Below are 15,304 nucleotides of genomic sequence, written 5' to 3'. Positions count from 1 at the left end.
GAAAGAAAGAGAGGGAGAGGAGAGAGAGAGAGAGAGAGAGACCATCACTCTGGTATATGTGATTCTAAGGGCCAAACTCAGGACCACATGCTTCAGGGTCCAACACTATCCACTGTGCTATCTCCTGGATCATAAACAGAGAATCTTATAATGTCACTTCTCATATAGTCTGCCCTTATTGTGCATATAGAATATCTGAGAAATGCGACTCAACCAAGGTCACACAGTCAATGGCAAATCTAGGGCATCAACTCCAATACACATGTAGTGTGCTCTTTCTTCCATGCCAAAGTCCCTCCCTCTTAGTCTCCCTTCCAGTCCTCTATGCCAACCCTCTGTACTTGCTCTCAGAAACATTCCAATAAAACAGACAGCTCTTGAAAAGGCAGGCAGCCAGGTGAATGAAACAAGTATGAATTTTGAATACAAAACAGCCTGAGTTGGAATATCAAATACCTTGTAGGGTGGTGACAAGGTTCAGAGAGAATGTATGTAAAGCACCTGGCACAAAGTAATTACTGCTAGCATTTATTGGGCATTTATTATATGCTAGGCTCTATGCCAAGCACTTTATACATTATCTCATTTAATTTTCAGAATCTCTTTAAGTATGATTATCTCTCTGTCACAGAAAAGGGAGATAAGGGCCAGAGAGGTTAAATCCCTTTCTGAGGTTACTCAGCAAGTGGGTTTTGAGACCAAGATTTTATACTTTTCTGACTTCAAACCTAAATTTCTCTCTCTCTCTCTTTCTCTCTTTCTTTCCTTCTTCCTTCCTTCTTTCTTTCTTAATTTTTTATTTTTTTATTGGAGGAAAACCTAAATTTCACACATCAAACTGTACGTCTTCTCTTGAAGGCAAGGCCATTCTTCATTGAATCTGTACTCTGCTCCAGAAATTGTACCATCTATGCAAAGTTTCTGTGTATCTTTACAGATAAAGAGTCTGGGATTTGGTGTTCAGTGAATGGTTGGCTTTATCATTATGGAAAGGGGCATTCTAAAGATTACATTCAGCTCTATCTTATCATAAATTCTTCAGAGCATGTAAATCTGTAGTGGACCTGATAATTCTCCTTGACTAATTCACTTCAAATCAGTCTCAATGACCTTTAATTCCTTGCACTTCCCACCCTAAGGCATCACAAGACTTAAGGACCTGCTATAAGAGGACCTGCTACAAAGGGTGAGTACAAACACAGTTCCTTACTGCCACCCATGACAAGATGAAGTCATACTCAGGCACAAATCTTTCATATACTAGTAGAGCCCCTGTGGTTGAATCAATTACCAAGAACAGTTAGGGAGAAGAGTTCCAATTCTATCCTTTACAATCTATAAGATTGCAGGCAAATTAATTTTGCTGCTTGAATTCTTGCATCTGCAACAGTGAGATAGCAATATTTTCTCCCAAAGGTTGTTCCAAATTTAACGTACTGCAAGATATAATTATAGAAAGTCCGATATAGAGTAGACACTCAAGATTTGCCCCATACAGTCTCACACATAGATATAAAATGCCAGCACTCATATCAACCACAGCGGAGGCAAACATTCAAACCTGAAGATAGGCCCATATGACACACCAAGCTGTAGAAATGCAAGATCTTATAGAGGTAAAGAGAAACTTTAATGTAACTTTGGGCAAGTCATTTTTGTCAGCTCTTTTTAATAAAACAAATTAAGTTAAATACTTTTAAAAATTATCATGGAAAAAACAAACAAACAAACAAAAAGTGACCATAGTGTCATTATGCCTTATAATATTGACAATAATTATTGAATATAATCAAATATCAAGTCCATATTAATCATTTTATATACATATGACTTGTTCAAATAAGGAAACATACAAGACTCATCCAATAATGCATTTAATTTCTCTGTGCATGTATTTTAAATATATGATGTGAGCCTCCCTTCCCTTTGAAGAACATTATGTATTTGTTCCTCCAAAAGATGACCTACATTAAGGAAAAATAAATCTGAGTCTGTGAGATAGTTTAGCCTGTTAGAGTACAGAACTTGCATACCTGAGATCCCAGAAGTTTCGGGTTCAATTCCTAGCACTATCTTAAACCACAGCTGAGCAGTGCTTTGACCATTCTTTGATAAAAATAAATAAAATATTAAAGATAATAAAATGGTATCCAATAAAATATATAGAAGCCAAAGTGAGATTCATTTAGAAGAAGAGGAAGAAGAAAGAAGAAGAAGTAAAAGAAGGAGGAGGAGGAGGAGGAGGAGGAGGAGGAGGAGGAGAAGAAGAAGAGGAAGAGGAAGAAGAAGAAGAAGAAGAAGAAGGAGAAGAAGGAGAAGAAGGAAAAGAAGGAGAAGAAGGAGAATAAAGAAGAAGAAGAAGAAGAAGAAGAGGAAGAAGAAGAAGAGATAGATGGAGAAGTGAATAAAGAGAACTAAAACACCACAGGTAAAGCTAGTCTTCCTTTGCAATACTCAATTCCAGCAAGAAGAGGAATGAGGGAAAGGTAGAGAAAGAGGAGATACTGAAGGAGAAGAAAGAGAGAGAAAAAACAACACTAATAAATCAAGTGTCCCTCTACAGTCTCCAACTCCAGCTCTTCTTTCTATCTCTAGGAGTCTCGATTTTCTCAGCTTTAAAATGGGAAAGCCTCTCTTCCTAAGGTTTCTGTAAATATTAAACTATACAGAGCTAGGAAGCTCTGAGCTTGGTGCCTGGCTCACGGTGATTGTTCGGAAAAAGTCGGCTGTGACAATTCTCAGTCATTGTTATTCTCTCTAGGCAAACGGGAAGAGCTGTTCAGCCTTGTGCGAGTTCAGCACCGCGGACAGCGGCCGGCGCCCTGGCAGCCCAGCCTACCCGAGCGCTCCCAGGAGAATCTGTAAATAAAGCCTCCCGGCTTCCGGAAGGCTCCGCACAGCCGGCAAAGCGGGAAGAAACCCGGGATTTTCCCAGCCGCCTGCTTCAGCGAGGCGTCTGGCGGAGACAATTGTCCGGATACGCTCTGGCTGGCCTCCCCGAAGCCCAGGGTCATTTCAGACCTGAACCCTCCCCCCTCCCCACCCTTGAGCAGAAAGCCTGGGTGTGGGGGGTGGAGTGGGCTAGAGTGGGGGGAGGAGGACTCTCATAGCAGGAGACCCCTCGGGGACCCTCCATGCACCCACCCATCCACCCAAAGGCACCCTTCCAGCGGATTTGCACCCCAGCACCCTGAGGTCCTGGGGAAGGGTGGGGAGAGTAGCTTCCGGAAACCGGCCCAAGGCACGATTAGCAGGGAGCTGAGACGCCTGCGAAGGCTGATTTAATTAGGTGACATGGTGCCAGGCAGGGATGCGGGAGGAGGGGAGAGCAGGGTCAAAACATTTTGTAAAAATCTGTTTCACAAACGCTGCTGCTCCCCTCGGGGCAGAGAGAGATTATGAAGTCTTTGGTGTCGATCAAAGCTGGCAAGAGGCAGCCAGGAGCGTGGGGTATTTCCTCAGTAGATTCTCTTTTGTCCAGAACCTCCAAACAGCTCTGCTGGGTTGCTGGCCCAGCGGGGGTGTGGAGGGAGGGGAACAAAGTGTTGTCAGTTTAACACACACACACACACACACACACACACACACACACACACACACACACACACACACCTCACATAGGTAATATTAGCAGTACTTGCAGGAAGCTCCTACTTTCCAAATAAAGCTATCATTTGTTGAACAGGTCCTCTGCCTTTACTAGGTGCCTGACTTGGGCTATTTGTGCTCTGTGCCTCGGTATACTTTTTTCTAAAGAATGACTGGGGGAGTCAGCATAATTGTTATGCAAATGACTTTTGTGACTGAGGCTCCTAGGTCCCAGGTTCAGTCCCTAACACCACCATAAGCTAGAGCTGAGCAGTGCTCTGGTCTCTCTCCATCTCTCTTTCCCCACAGTTTAAAAAAATAAATGAAATATTTAAATAAAAATAATAGAGTAAGGACTCTTATAGAGTTGATGTGAGAAGTAAAGGAAGTAGATATACAACAGTAAGCTCAGTACTTTATTGTTACCATTATTGCCATTATTTTATTACTATTAGGTGGCAGGCTAGTTGTTTGACATCATTTGTCACAACCACACACTGTAAATATAATTATGCCCATTTTACAGATGTGGAAACTGAGACTCAAGAATTTCATTAGCTTTCTGTGTCAATGGCCTGGTCAGGGGCAGTTCTAAGAACGTAACTTGGCACAGTTTGGTGTTAAAGCCTGTGCCTTTTCATCACCCTGCTGCTTAACTGCCTCAGTTCTCTGCTTGTGAGTGTAACTCAGCTGACTTCACTGGATCTGTCACCATAACTGCACATGTCTTGCTCACCCTGTCTGGCACATGCAAGCCCACCCACCCGAGGTCCCACATGCTTTTTTCCCATTTTCTTAACCTTTATTTTCTATTGTTTACCAGTTTACCAGAGCACTGCTCAGCCCTGGCTTATGATGGTGCGGGGGATTGAACCTGGGACTATGGAGCTGCAGGCACATGAGTCTCTTTGCATAACCATTATGCTATCTACCCCCACCCCTCACCCCTATGTTTTTTTAATAAAAGGAAGCACACAACACACACACACACACACACCATACACATGTGTTCATGGATCTGGTCACCTTTTCACAGAAGGATATGAACAGTTACCCATATCATCATATATATCCAAAGACAGTTTTTTTTCAGAAGGCATCATTTACACAAATATGCACAGAGATTCATAGTGCCAGCACAATTGATATTACACAGTCACACACCTTCTTATATAAAGGATAGTCACATACACACACACACACACACACACACACACAACTATACACCCACAATGCCCAGATTTAAGAGACATAGCCAGGTTTAGTGTGGCATGAGAAGACTTAGTCAAAACCCAGTTCATACCCACATGCTCCCAAGGCACAGTTACACAGATCAGTGGAGAGACCATGATCTCATGGGGAGAGAGAGAGAGAGAGAAGGAGAGATGGAGAGAAGATAGACTCCCCTGGGAAGTTGATTTCAATCTAACAGTTTCTTGCTTCCTGAAGTCTTCAGGGCATAGGAGTCAATTGACTCCCTTCCCTTTTCTCTTCCCAGCTAAACCCAGGTCAGCAGGAACACAGTTCTCTAGCAGACATGGGGAGGGGCCCTGAACAGCCAGTCTTGAGGACACCTTGCCCAGAACTATACTCTGTCATGGAGAGGCCAGTCACTAGGAGTTGGGAGCTGTTCTCCCATCTCCCAAATTCACTCTCACCACTATCCCAGCCTCACGACACAGCACTAGCTTTTGAAAATGTCAGGTGGATTCATCAGCAATCTCCTTCCCAGGGGAGCAAGGGCTGTCTTCTCAAACCTCTCCCCCACCTGTTGTTGCCTACCTGTGCAGGTGTGCTGTCTCAGCAGCTCAAAGCTCCAACTTGGGCAAGGTCCTGAAGGCAAGTGGGTGGGGCCTAGTTCCATCCTCTGTCCCCACCACACCCCTTTATTCTAGCTCCCCCAGCAGCTGCCCCCTTCAGCTTTAGGCCCCCTGGGCAGACCCCTCCCTTCCCGCTGCCTGCAGACCTTGTGCTGCGTCTCTCTTTCTCTCTGAAAACCAGACTAGGGACTGGGGGGAGGGGGAGAGAGATCCCAGGAGAGGAAGTGGCATCTGATGGCCCCGGCCCCAAACCTGGGGGGCTGCAGGGGGAGTGAGGGAGGAGCAGGGAGGCTTCTCATTGTGTGAGGGAAATTTTATTTTTAACAGATGCTAAGGCAGATGGCGCAGAATTAACAGAAAATGGGAGAGGAAAGAGAGGAAGAACATTACTGACTCCGGAGAGAGTGGACATTAAAAAAATAAAGAATAAGGGAATGAAAACAAGTTTAAGTGCTCTCTCCGGGGGGTGGGGGGAGGGAAGGGGAGCTGAGAGGCAGAGAGGGACGGAGCAGCGTGGTGATAACCAGAGGCGTGAAATTACAAAAGTAAAATTTGTGGGACTCGGGAGGGGCTGAGAAGGCCCCAGTTTCATTGCAAAACTCACTCAGAAATTACTGATGTGATGTTTGAGCTTTTATCATTAATAATAATTGAGAGGGGAGGGGAAGAAAAAAGGACTTGTGGTCTGGGGGTAGGGGGGGACCAGGAGAAAAGGTGCTTGAGCTGTGGGGCAGGGAAGAGAGAAGAGTTGATGTCAGGGATGGAAAAACTCAGAGAAACTGTTCAAACTATGATAAATGGGAAGACAGAGGCAGAAATGCAAAAGGAGAAGGAGAAGGAGAAGAAGGAAGAGGAGGAGGAGGAGGAGATGAGGGAAAGGAGTAGCTGAGAGAAAGAAAAGAAGCTGTCAAGGAGAGAAAACAGAAGGCACTGGAGATAGAAGGGATGAAGGGAAATGAACAAGAAATTCAGAGACTGAGACGCTGAGACAAAAAGACAGAAAAGAGCAGAGACAGATCTGGGGAGAAAGAGTCAGAAAAAACAGCATTAGAAACATACATACACTAGTGGATGAAGAATACAGCTCCAAAGATAAGTGACTAATAATGGTCTAGAGGAACCAGGAGGGAGAGAGACAAAAGAGCAGAGCTCCAGACAGACAGACAGCTGCTCAGGTAATGGAGGGGGGGAGAGAGACAGGAAGAGTGACCGACAGATAGAGGGAGTGTAAGAGACATAAGGAAGTGGAGAGAAAACAAAAACTCAGACAAGCTTTGAAGGAGAGAGAGAAAGAGAGAGTGTGTATATGTGTTAGGCAGATGTCAACTTCCAAAGACAGAAACAGACTCACCCAATCAGGATAAGAAAGAGAGGTGAGCTGGTGAAAGGAAGAAAGAAAAACGGAGCCAGAGGCTGAGAGAAACAGAGACATGGAGAGGCTGAGGGGGAGAGGGCAGGAAGGGAGGAAGGGATGGGAGACAAAGAGGAATGGCCGTTTATCTCTCCTCCCAAATTAATTGAGGCTACATCAGCCTGAGCCACTAAAACGGAGTGATTATGAATGGGTTAGTCACAGGTGGAGTTAAAGGCCTTCAGAGGGATATTAGCCAAAATTGAGTGGCTTTTAATTTCTTTCTAACGAGAGACTGTGGCTGGGGAGCCAGGCGCTGCCTCCGCTTAGCTCCACTGCTAAACACGGCGTGGGGGCAGCCAGGGCCACTCGCCACCTGACCTGTGTGGCACAGGCAGCCGAGTGGAAATGGTCATGCCTGAAACATGCCCAAACATGCCTGGGATGTGCTTGAGACACAGACCATGGGGGGGGGGGCAGTCCAATGAAGGGAAGAGGTGGGTGGCAGGAGTTGGCAGTGGCTTGGAAGGGAGCATGGGGCAGGGTTTCAGCAGTCCCAGATGCGGGCATAGCCAGAGGGCCAGCAGATGCTGTCATAGGAAAGTCCTGCCAGTGTCATGGGGGTCCTGCCAGTGTTGTAGGGAGGCACCATGATACAAGACTGCGTTTTATCATTTAAAAAAAAAAAGGTCCCAGGATGAAAAGAATGATGACCACTATGTGAAATGACAATGAAGACCTGAATCCTCGTTGCAGAATGGTGAGAGTAAAGAAACACTAAACAAATCAGCTCAGAGACCTGGGTGTGAGTCTAAAGTCCCTCTCCTTAGCTCACTGCAGACCCAGAGCTTCACCTCTCTGGCTGGGCCTCAGTTCCTGCATGGATGGGATGAGGGAGTTGGAGTTTCTGGAGGCTGTCAGCCTATCTGGGTCTTGGTAGGAGGTTTGACTGCTGTGCTAAGGGACATGAGGGCTAGGGTTTGTGACTCAGGCAAGCACTTATAACTCCAAGAATGGGACATCTGAACCAAATTTTGGGTTACTGGCCCAGCAGGACGTAACTCAGAGCAGTGAATTTGGGGGAGGTGTATTATGCATGCTGGCCCACAACATATGGGCCCAGAGGGGGAGGACAAAATATAATAAAACAAAGAGAGGAGAACAGTGTGGCCTGGGGGCCCAGCAAGGGTGAGGTGCATCATGAGAGGTGGAGAGCAGGAAGAGGAGGCTTCTTTAAGGGATAGGACATGGGGGCAGGTACAGCACACAGTGCCATGCACAGTGATCCAGGTTCAAGCCCCTGGTTCACACCTACAGAGTGGAAGCTTCACAAATAGCAGGGCAGCAATAAAGATGCCTCTCCTCCTCTCTATCTCTCCCTTGCTTTCCATCCCTCACCCTCTATCTAAAGAAAAAAAGAAATAAAATGTCCACCTGGAGCAATTAAGTCATGCAGGTACTAAGCCCCAATCCTGGTTGGGAAAACAAACAAACAAACAAACAAAAAACTAAAGAGAATTCCTAGGAATGAATAATGCAGTGACAAAAGAAGGAGGGGAAGGGGGAGATGAAAGAGGAAAAGAGAAAAAGGGGGCATCAAGAACAAATATGCAGAGGTCTCCCTCTGACTGAAGCCAACCCTCCATGGATATGGGAGGGGGTGGCAGGGCAGAGGGAGGGCAGAGGAAACCATAGGCACAGAGGGTAAGACTTGAATGAGAACTGGAACTCAAACTGCAAGCAGAGGGTGGAGGGCTCACAGCAGGCTTCTGAGCAAGGACAGTGTTTGGGATTTGGGGAAGGTGACTGTGAGATAGAAGTGGAGAAAGAAATGAGTGAGCTGACAGCTGGAGCCAAGTGAAGAGAAGAAAAGGGTGCAGAGAGAAGAAAGGAAAGGATGAGTGACATGATATGAGGGCTAAGGATAGGGCAGGAATAAAGTGGTTTAGAGGGGTGGCTGTGGAGGTCAGAGGTCTGGAGATCACTACTGCGATGCTGAGTGTGGGTGGGTGGGCATCTAAGATGGACAGAAAGCTGCTGGAAGAATTGAGGCAAGATGCATGGTTCAATAGAAAGTGAATGCACCAGTGTATCTGTGAAACCAAGGTACAACTTTCTGTACAATCTCAGCCACTAATTGACCTTGAGACTTGGACAGGTCACACCCTATGTCTCAGACTTGCTTTGTTCATCTCTAAATTGTGGGGGTTTCTCTGCTGCTGGTGGCTGCTGCTATCAATTCTCCTCCTCCTCCTGTTCCTCTTCCTTTCTTCCTTCTCTTCCTCCTTCTGCTCCTTCTCCTCTTGGTCCTCCTTCTTTTTTGTATTAGATATTTATTTATTTATTTACAAGATGAGGCCAGAGGAGATAGTATAATGGCTATGCAAAGTGACTTCCATGTCACAGAGCAGCTCCAAAGTCCTAGGTTCAATCTCTCACACCACTATAAGCCAGAGCTGAGTAGTACTCAGGTTAGTAGTAGTAGTAATAGCAATAATAGTAATAATAATAATAATAGAAAAAAGAGAGAGGGAGAGAGATCAAGAACTTGCCTTTTAGGAGTGGACCTGCGTGTCTAAGGATACGTTTTATCCACAACACCACCTCCCAGGCCACTTGGTCTGGCTTCATTGTAAGCTGACCTCTAGGTTTTTGGTTCTGTGACTCAGAGACAAAGCCAGGGCAGAGATCTTATGGCAACAGAGACAGGGGCAGCAAGAGACTGGCCATAATTCTCACTGCCCCCAGGTCCCCAGAGTCAACAGCTGTGCCCCCTCCCCCTTGCAACTACATTAACACTCAATTAGAAGGCCTGATGGGCTCCAACCAGAGACACCCCCCCCCACCACCACCTCCTACACAGACAGTCCCATCCCAGCGCTGCTCTGATGGGCCCACCGGGAGAAGGCTTCACTCAAATTTATAACCAGCTCCAGAGGCTGTCCTGTCGGCTCTCTCTCTCTCTCTCTCTCTCTCTCTTTCTGGAACCCACAAGGGTAAGTGAGGATGAGATGGGGGGGTGTGCAGGCAGAACCCATGCTGCCACTGGAGCCCCAGAGATGAAAGGGAGCAAGCCCTGGAGCAGAGCAAGTGGGAGGGGGAGAAGTGAGGAAGAGCGCGGGAGAGAGAAAAATGACAGGCCCTGAATATTGGGCGCCCTCACTTTAAATCAAGATAAAAGACTGAAGTGGAAAATGAGAGTCCAGAGAAACCCCGGACGGCTCGGGGCGCTAATGGAAACACATGGCTGCCGGCTGCGGGCTTGTCAGCTTCCCCCGGCGCTGCCATTCCCGTCTGATAATCCGGCCTGCCATAAAATTAGACTAGCAAATACCTCCTGACAAAGATGCATGTTTCTCTCTATTGTGCCATCATAAAAAAAACTCCGCTGGTGACTCGGGGAGCTGCAAACTTCAATTTAAATTTACAGTGCTGCGGAAGGAAAGTGATATGCACTCAAAAATTTTAATAACCTATTAAGTTACGACTTCAATTTCATTTTATGAATATTTTCCTTGGGGAGCACGGCTATCACAGAGAAAGATAGAAATTTAAAAAAGATAAATAGTGCCATTAATCTCCAACATTTCTCTTCCATTATCCTTGAAAATTAGGAGTTATTTTTGTTCAGATCTTCATGTAATTAGCTCCCTCCACTTGATTCACTAGCCAGAAAATGACCATGTTCAGAAAATTAAAAATTTGTCATTAAGTGGAATTTAACATAATATCATTTATCTTTATCTATTCCCCAGCTGACAGCAGGAAGCCTTGGCTGCGGTACCGGCTGGTGTGTCAGAGTGGGGAGGGATTGCTCAGGAAGAGACAGGGGGAGAGATAGAGACAGAGACTGAGACAGAGGGAGAAGGCCAGTGAGGAGGTGGCCAGAGCATATGAGGAGGGGAGGAAGGAGGGTGAGAGCTGAGGTAGTAGGCCATGGTGGAGAGGCAGGGGAGACTGTGGTGGGGACAGGGAGGATATGGATCTGGTGTAGGCAGGCGCTGGGCAGGAGCCTGAGAACAGGCAGATGGAGGTGACAAGGGAGGCCAGAAGGGGACATCAGTAGCAGGTGCCAAAGGAGGAAAGCGGCTGGTCAGAGGGGGTGGGGGTGGATGAAGAAGTGGCTTGTGAAGACAGAGACCCAGCAGAATTAAAGCAAGTTCTAGAAAGGGGGGGGGGGGGGCCTGGAAAGGCCAGGGATCATTACCCTCTTACTCCAGGAGGAGATAGACCCCATCATTCTGTCCACAGTCCAACTTAGGACAGGAGATGAGAAAAGTCAGAGAGGCCAAGAGGAAGTGAGAAAGTGAAGAGATCCCAGAGTTAGAGATGGAGAGTGAGGCAGCTGGCAAATGGAGGTCAGAGAGACAGAGGTGGGGGATGGGGAAGGGGGTGAAGAGTTGAGAGATAAACAGCAGGAATCCCTTAGGAAACTTGGGTTCCAGCACAGCTCTGTGTTAGAAGCCCCCACGCCAGCTGGGACTTCTCACAAGAGTGTGTGAGCCCCCTACACACACTTCCCCAGACTGTCCTCTAAACAGTCCCCAGACTAGTTCCTCCTGAGTCAGAAATCATCCAATAAACCATTCAGACCCCATCCTGGGTGGAAAGCACCATGACTGAGCCTGAGAGACTGAGAATTGGATAAAGGGATTAAGCAGCAGCACATTAGTGAGAGATTTAGAGTGTAATAAACCCATTTCATAATAATATGTGCATTGGGGCCAGCGATCCATCATTGCAGGAGGCTGTCCATGGCAGGGGGAGCACTGACCTGCAGGAAGGGAACCCAGGCCCATGACTGAGGGGCTTTTCTCAGGGTCTCAGGTTACCAACAAGGGGCACAGGTGGGCCCTTGGGCCAGGAGGAGACACAGGGATGTCAAAGACACCTTTGGTTCAAATAGTCACAGGATGGGCCTGGGACTGCAGAGACAGGGAGCCTGAGGGAGTACTCATTTTCCTAGGCTGGACTGGGAGGGAAGGCTAGACAGGTGAACCTCTCCAGACTCCAGCAGGCCAGCTCATGGGTAGGACAGCAAACTGGAGACACCCACACCAGCATCTGCTCTTTCCTACTCAATTCTCATCTACTCCTAGAGATTTGGGAAACACAGGTACTCTTATTCTTTAAAAAAACATTTATATATTTATTGGATAGAAATAGAGAGAAACGGGAGTCGGGCACCTAGTGCAGCGGGTTAAGTGCACATGACACAAAGAGCAAGGATCCCGGTTTGAGCCCCCGGCTCCCCACCTGCAAGGGAGTCACTTCACAGGCAGTGAAACAGGTCTGCAGGTATCTGTCTTTCTCTCTGTCTTCCTTTCCTCTCTCCATTTCTCTCTGCCCTATCCAACAATGATGACATCAATAACAACAACAATAAAAAGCAACAAGAGCAACAAAAGGGAATGAATAAATAAATAAATAAAATAGAAACAGAGAGGGGAAAGGGGATAGCGACAGAGAAAGAAACACCCACAGAACTGTTTTACTGCTCTTAAGCTTTCCCTCCTACAGGTGGGGATCAAAGATTTGAACCTGGGTCCTTCCACATTGTAACATGTCTGCTCTACCAAGTGAGCCACTGCCTGGCTCACCCCCTCATATGCTTTCCCTCAGATAATTTTGTTTTGTTTTGTTTTGTTTTCCTTTGCTTTGCTTTGCTTTGCTTGTTTTTAATGGAGACAGAGAGATATTTAAAGGGAAAGGGGACATAGAAAAGGAGAGAAAGGGGAGAAAAAGAGACCTTCAGCACTGTTTCACTGCTTGTGAAGCTTCCTCCCTGCACATGGGGACCAAGGACTTGAACCTAGGTCCTTGCACACTATAATGTGTGCAGTCTACTGGGTACACCACCACCTGGTCCCTAGAATAATTCCTTTTTAAATTTTTAAAGATTTATTTATAGGTTGGGGGTAGATAGCATAAATGTTATGCAAAGAGACTCTCATGTCTCCAAAGTCTCAGGTTCAATCCCTCGAACCACTATAAACTAGAGCTGAGCAATGCTCTGGTTAAAAAAAAAAAAGTCAGTGAGAAAGAGAGCAAGCAGAAGAGAATCAGAGCATTGTTCTGACGCATGTGTTGTTAAGGACTGAATCCAGGACCCAGTGCTTGAGAACTCAGTGCCTCTTCCAGTGATCTTCCTCCTGGGGACTCCAGAAGAATTCTTATCGACCCACAGAGCTTGTACCACCTTCCATGTCTTCCTGGAGACCTCCACTCAACAGGTCTGCTCTTAAGAAACTCTGTAGCTCTCCCAGGACAGGATTAGGCTTCAGAGCCAGTGTCTGGATTTGAGTCTTGGATTTGTCACTGGGGCAGGTGAAATAGTTCACTTATATAATATGCTGCTTTGCCATGTGCATGACCCAGGTTTGAGCCCAGCCTCCACCTCATCGAAGGTAGCTTTGGTGCTGTGGTCTCTTTCACTCTCTCTGCCTTTCAATCCAGAAATATAAGACCAAAAACAAGGATATCTGACTTTGGCAAGTGACTTCACCTCTCTAAGTCTCAGCTTTCACCATCAACTGTAGATAACTGGGATTTCAGGATTGTTATGAGACTCCCCTTGGGTAATGGGTCTGAACTTGTAGACAAGCTGGGGAAACACTGTTACCTTGTAATTCCTTACCCACAGGCTATCTTGTGCCACTTTCAGCTTGCTTATTGTCATGGAGGGTTTCATCTCCCTGATGGTGTGCTGAGCTTATTTAAAGGTCAGTAAGAAATGATGTGCTAGTTATATGATTGGCTATCTAATCTGCCCTGTTAATAGGGTGGGGGAAAACAGTCTCCTGCTGTTTGTCTCCACAGGGAAAACCAGTGTCAGGGATTGAACAGTATACTTGCCCCTGGGATAGGGACAGAGAAATAGACTTGGGTCAGTTAGGTCACACTTTACCATCTTAAAATGTCATGTGTGGGGGAGAGTGGTGGGGGAGATGGGTAGCAATGGAGAGGCCCTCCTAGAAGGAGAAAGGTCTGGGGAGTTGGGGGGCTATGGGTGATGATCTAGGAGGCCCAGGAGGAAGATGGCAGAAGAGAGAAGAGGTGGGACAGAAGTTGCCACTTGCCTGAGATCTACACTGGCCATGTTCCTCTTTCTTCATGGCCCCTCTCCCACTCCCATCTGCTGACTTGCAGAGGTGCTGCCTTAGGAGAATTAGTGGCGTCATCTCCGCTCTGAGCCCAAACCCGTCTCCAATCTGCTTTCCACTATGACTCCATCAAAGGGCATTCCACCCTAAATAATTAGTCCTTCTTGAATCTTCAATCCCATCAAAGTCACTGACACCTGCAGAACAAATATTTTCTGATGCTGTGGCCAAATTGCTGGTTGGAGGGAAGGCACAAGGCTTGCTGATATAAGATGCTGAGCTCCATCCTGGCACCATGGGAATTTGTTTTTTTTTCTCTCTCTAATAAATAAACCTTTTAAATTAAAAAATATTTATTTATCTATTTATTTATTACTTGATAAGACAGAGTGAAGTTGAAAGGAAGGGGAGATAGAGAGGGGGAGAGACAGAGAGGCACCTGCGCACTTTTTCACCACTCATGAAGCTTGCCCCCTGCAGGTGGGGACTAGGGACTTGAACCCTGGTCCTTGCACATGATAATATGCACACTTAAGCAGGTACACCACCAGCTGGCTCCACAAATCTTTTTAAAAAGTAAATTGTTCTCAACAATTTGTTTGGCTTCGTGTGTTAACTCTCTTTTCAGTCACCAGGTTCCAGATGTCATCAGGATGCCGGCCAGGCTTCCCTAGACTGAAGACCCCACCAATGTGTCCTGGAGCTCCACTTCCCCAGAGCCCTTTCCCACTAAGGAAAGAGAGAGGCAGACTGGGAGTATGGATCGACCTGTCAACGCCCATGTTCAGCGGGGAAGCAATTACAGAAGCCAGACCTTCTACCTTCTGCAACCCACAATGACCCTGGGTCCATGCTCCCAGAGGGATAGAGAATGGGAAAGCTATCAGGGGAGGGGGTGGGAAATGGAGATTGGGTGGTGGGAATTGTGTGGAATTGTACCCCTCCTACCCTATGGTTTTGTTAATTAACCCTTTCTTAAATAAAAAATTAAAAAAATAAAAAGTAAAAAAGTAAATTGTTGGCATAGTTTAAGGTCATGGGGCTTGGCAGTAGGGCAACCGGTAAAGTGCACAAATTACTATGCATGAGGACCTGGGTTTGAGCCCCCCAGTCATTCCACACCTACTTGGGAGAAGCTTCACAAGTGATGGAGCAGGTTGCAGATGTCTCTCTTTCTCTCTCCCTCTCCCTCCTTAATTCTATCTCTGTGTACACACACACACACACACACACACACACACACACATAGATATACATATACATATGAAATGGCCACTGGGAACAGTGGATTCATCATGCTGGCATCAAGATCCAGTGATAACCCTGGTGGGAAAAAAAGTAAAAAGTATAAGGTCATGGCCGGGAAGGTACTATAGTGGATAAAGCACCAGACTCTTAAATATAAGGTCTGGAATTCAATCCCTAGCATTGCATGAACTAGA

The sequence above is a fragment of the Erinaceus europaeus genome, chromosome 14, assembly GCF_950295315.1.
Source record: "Erinaceus europaeus chromosome 14, mEriEur2.1, whole genome shotgun sequence".
Classification (NCBI taxonomy): domain Eukaryota; kingdom Metazoa; phylum Chordata; class Mammalia; order Eulipotyphla; family Erinaceidae; genus Erinaceus; species Erinaceus europaeus.
Note: the sequence above shows the minus strand (reverse complement) of the source record.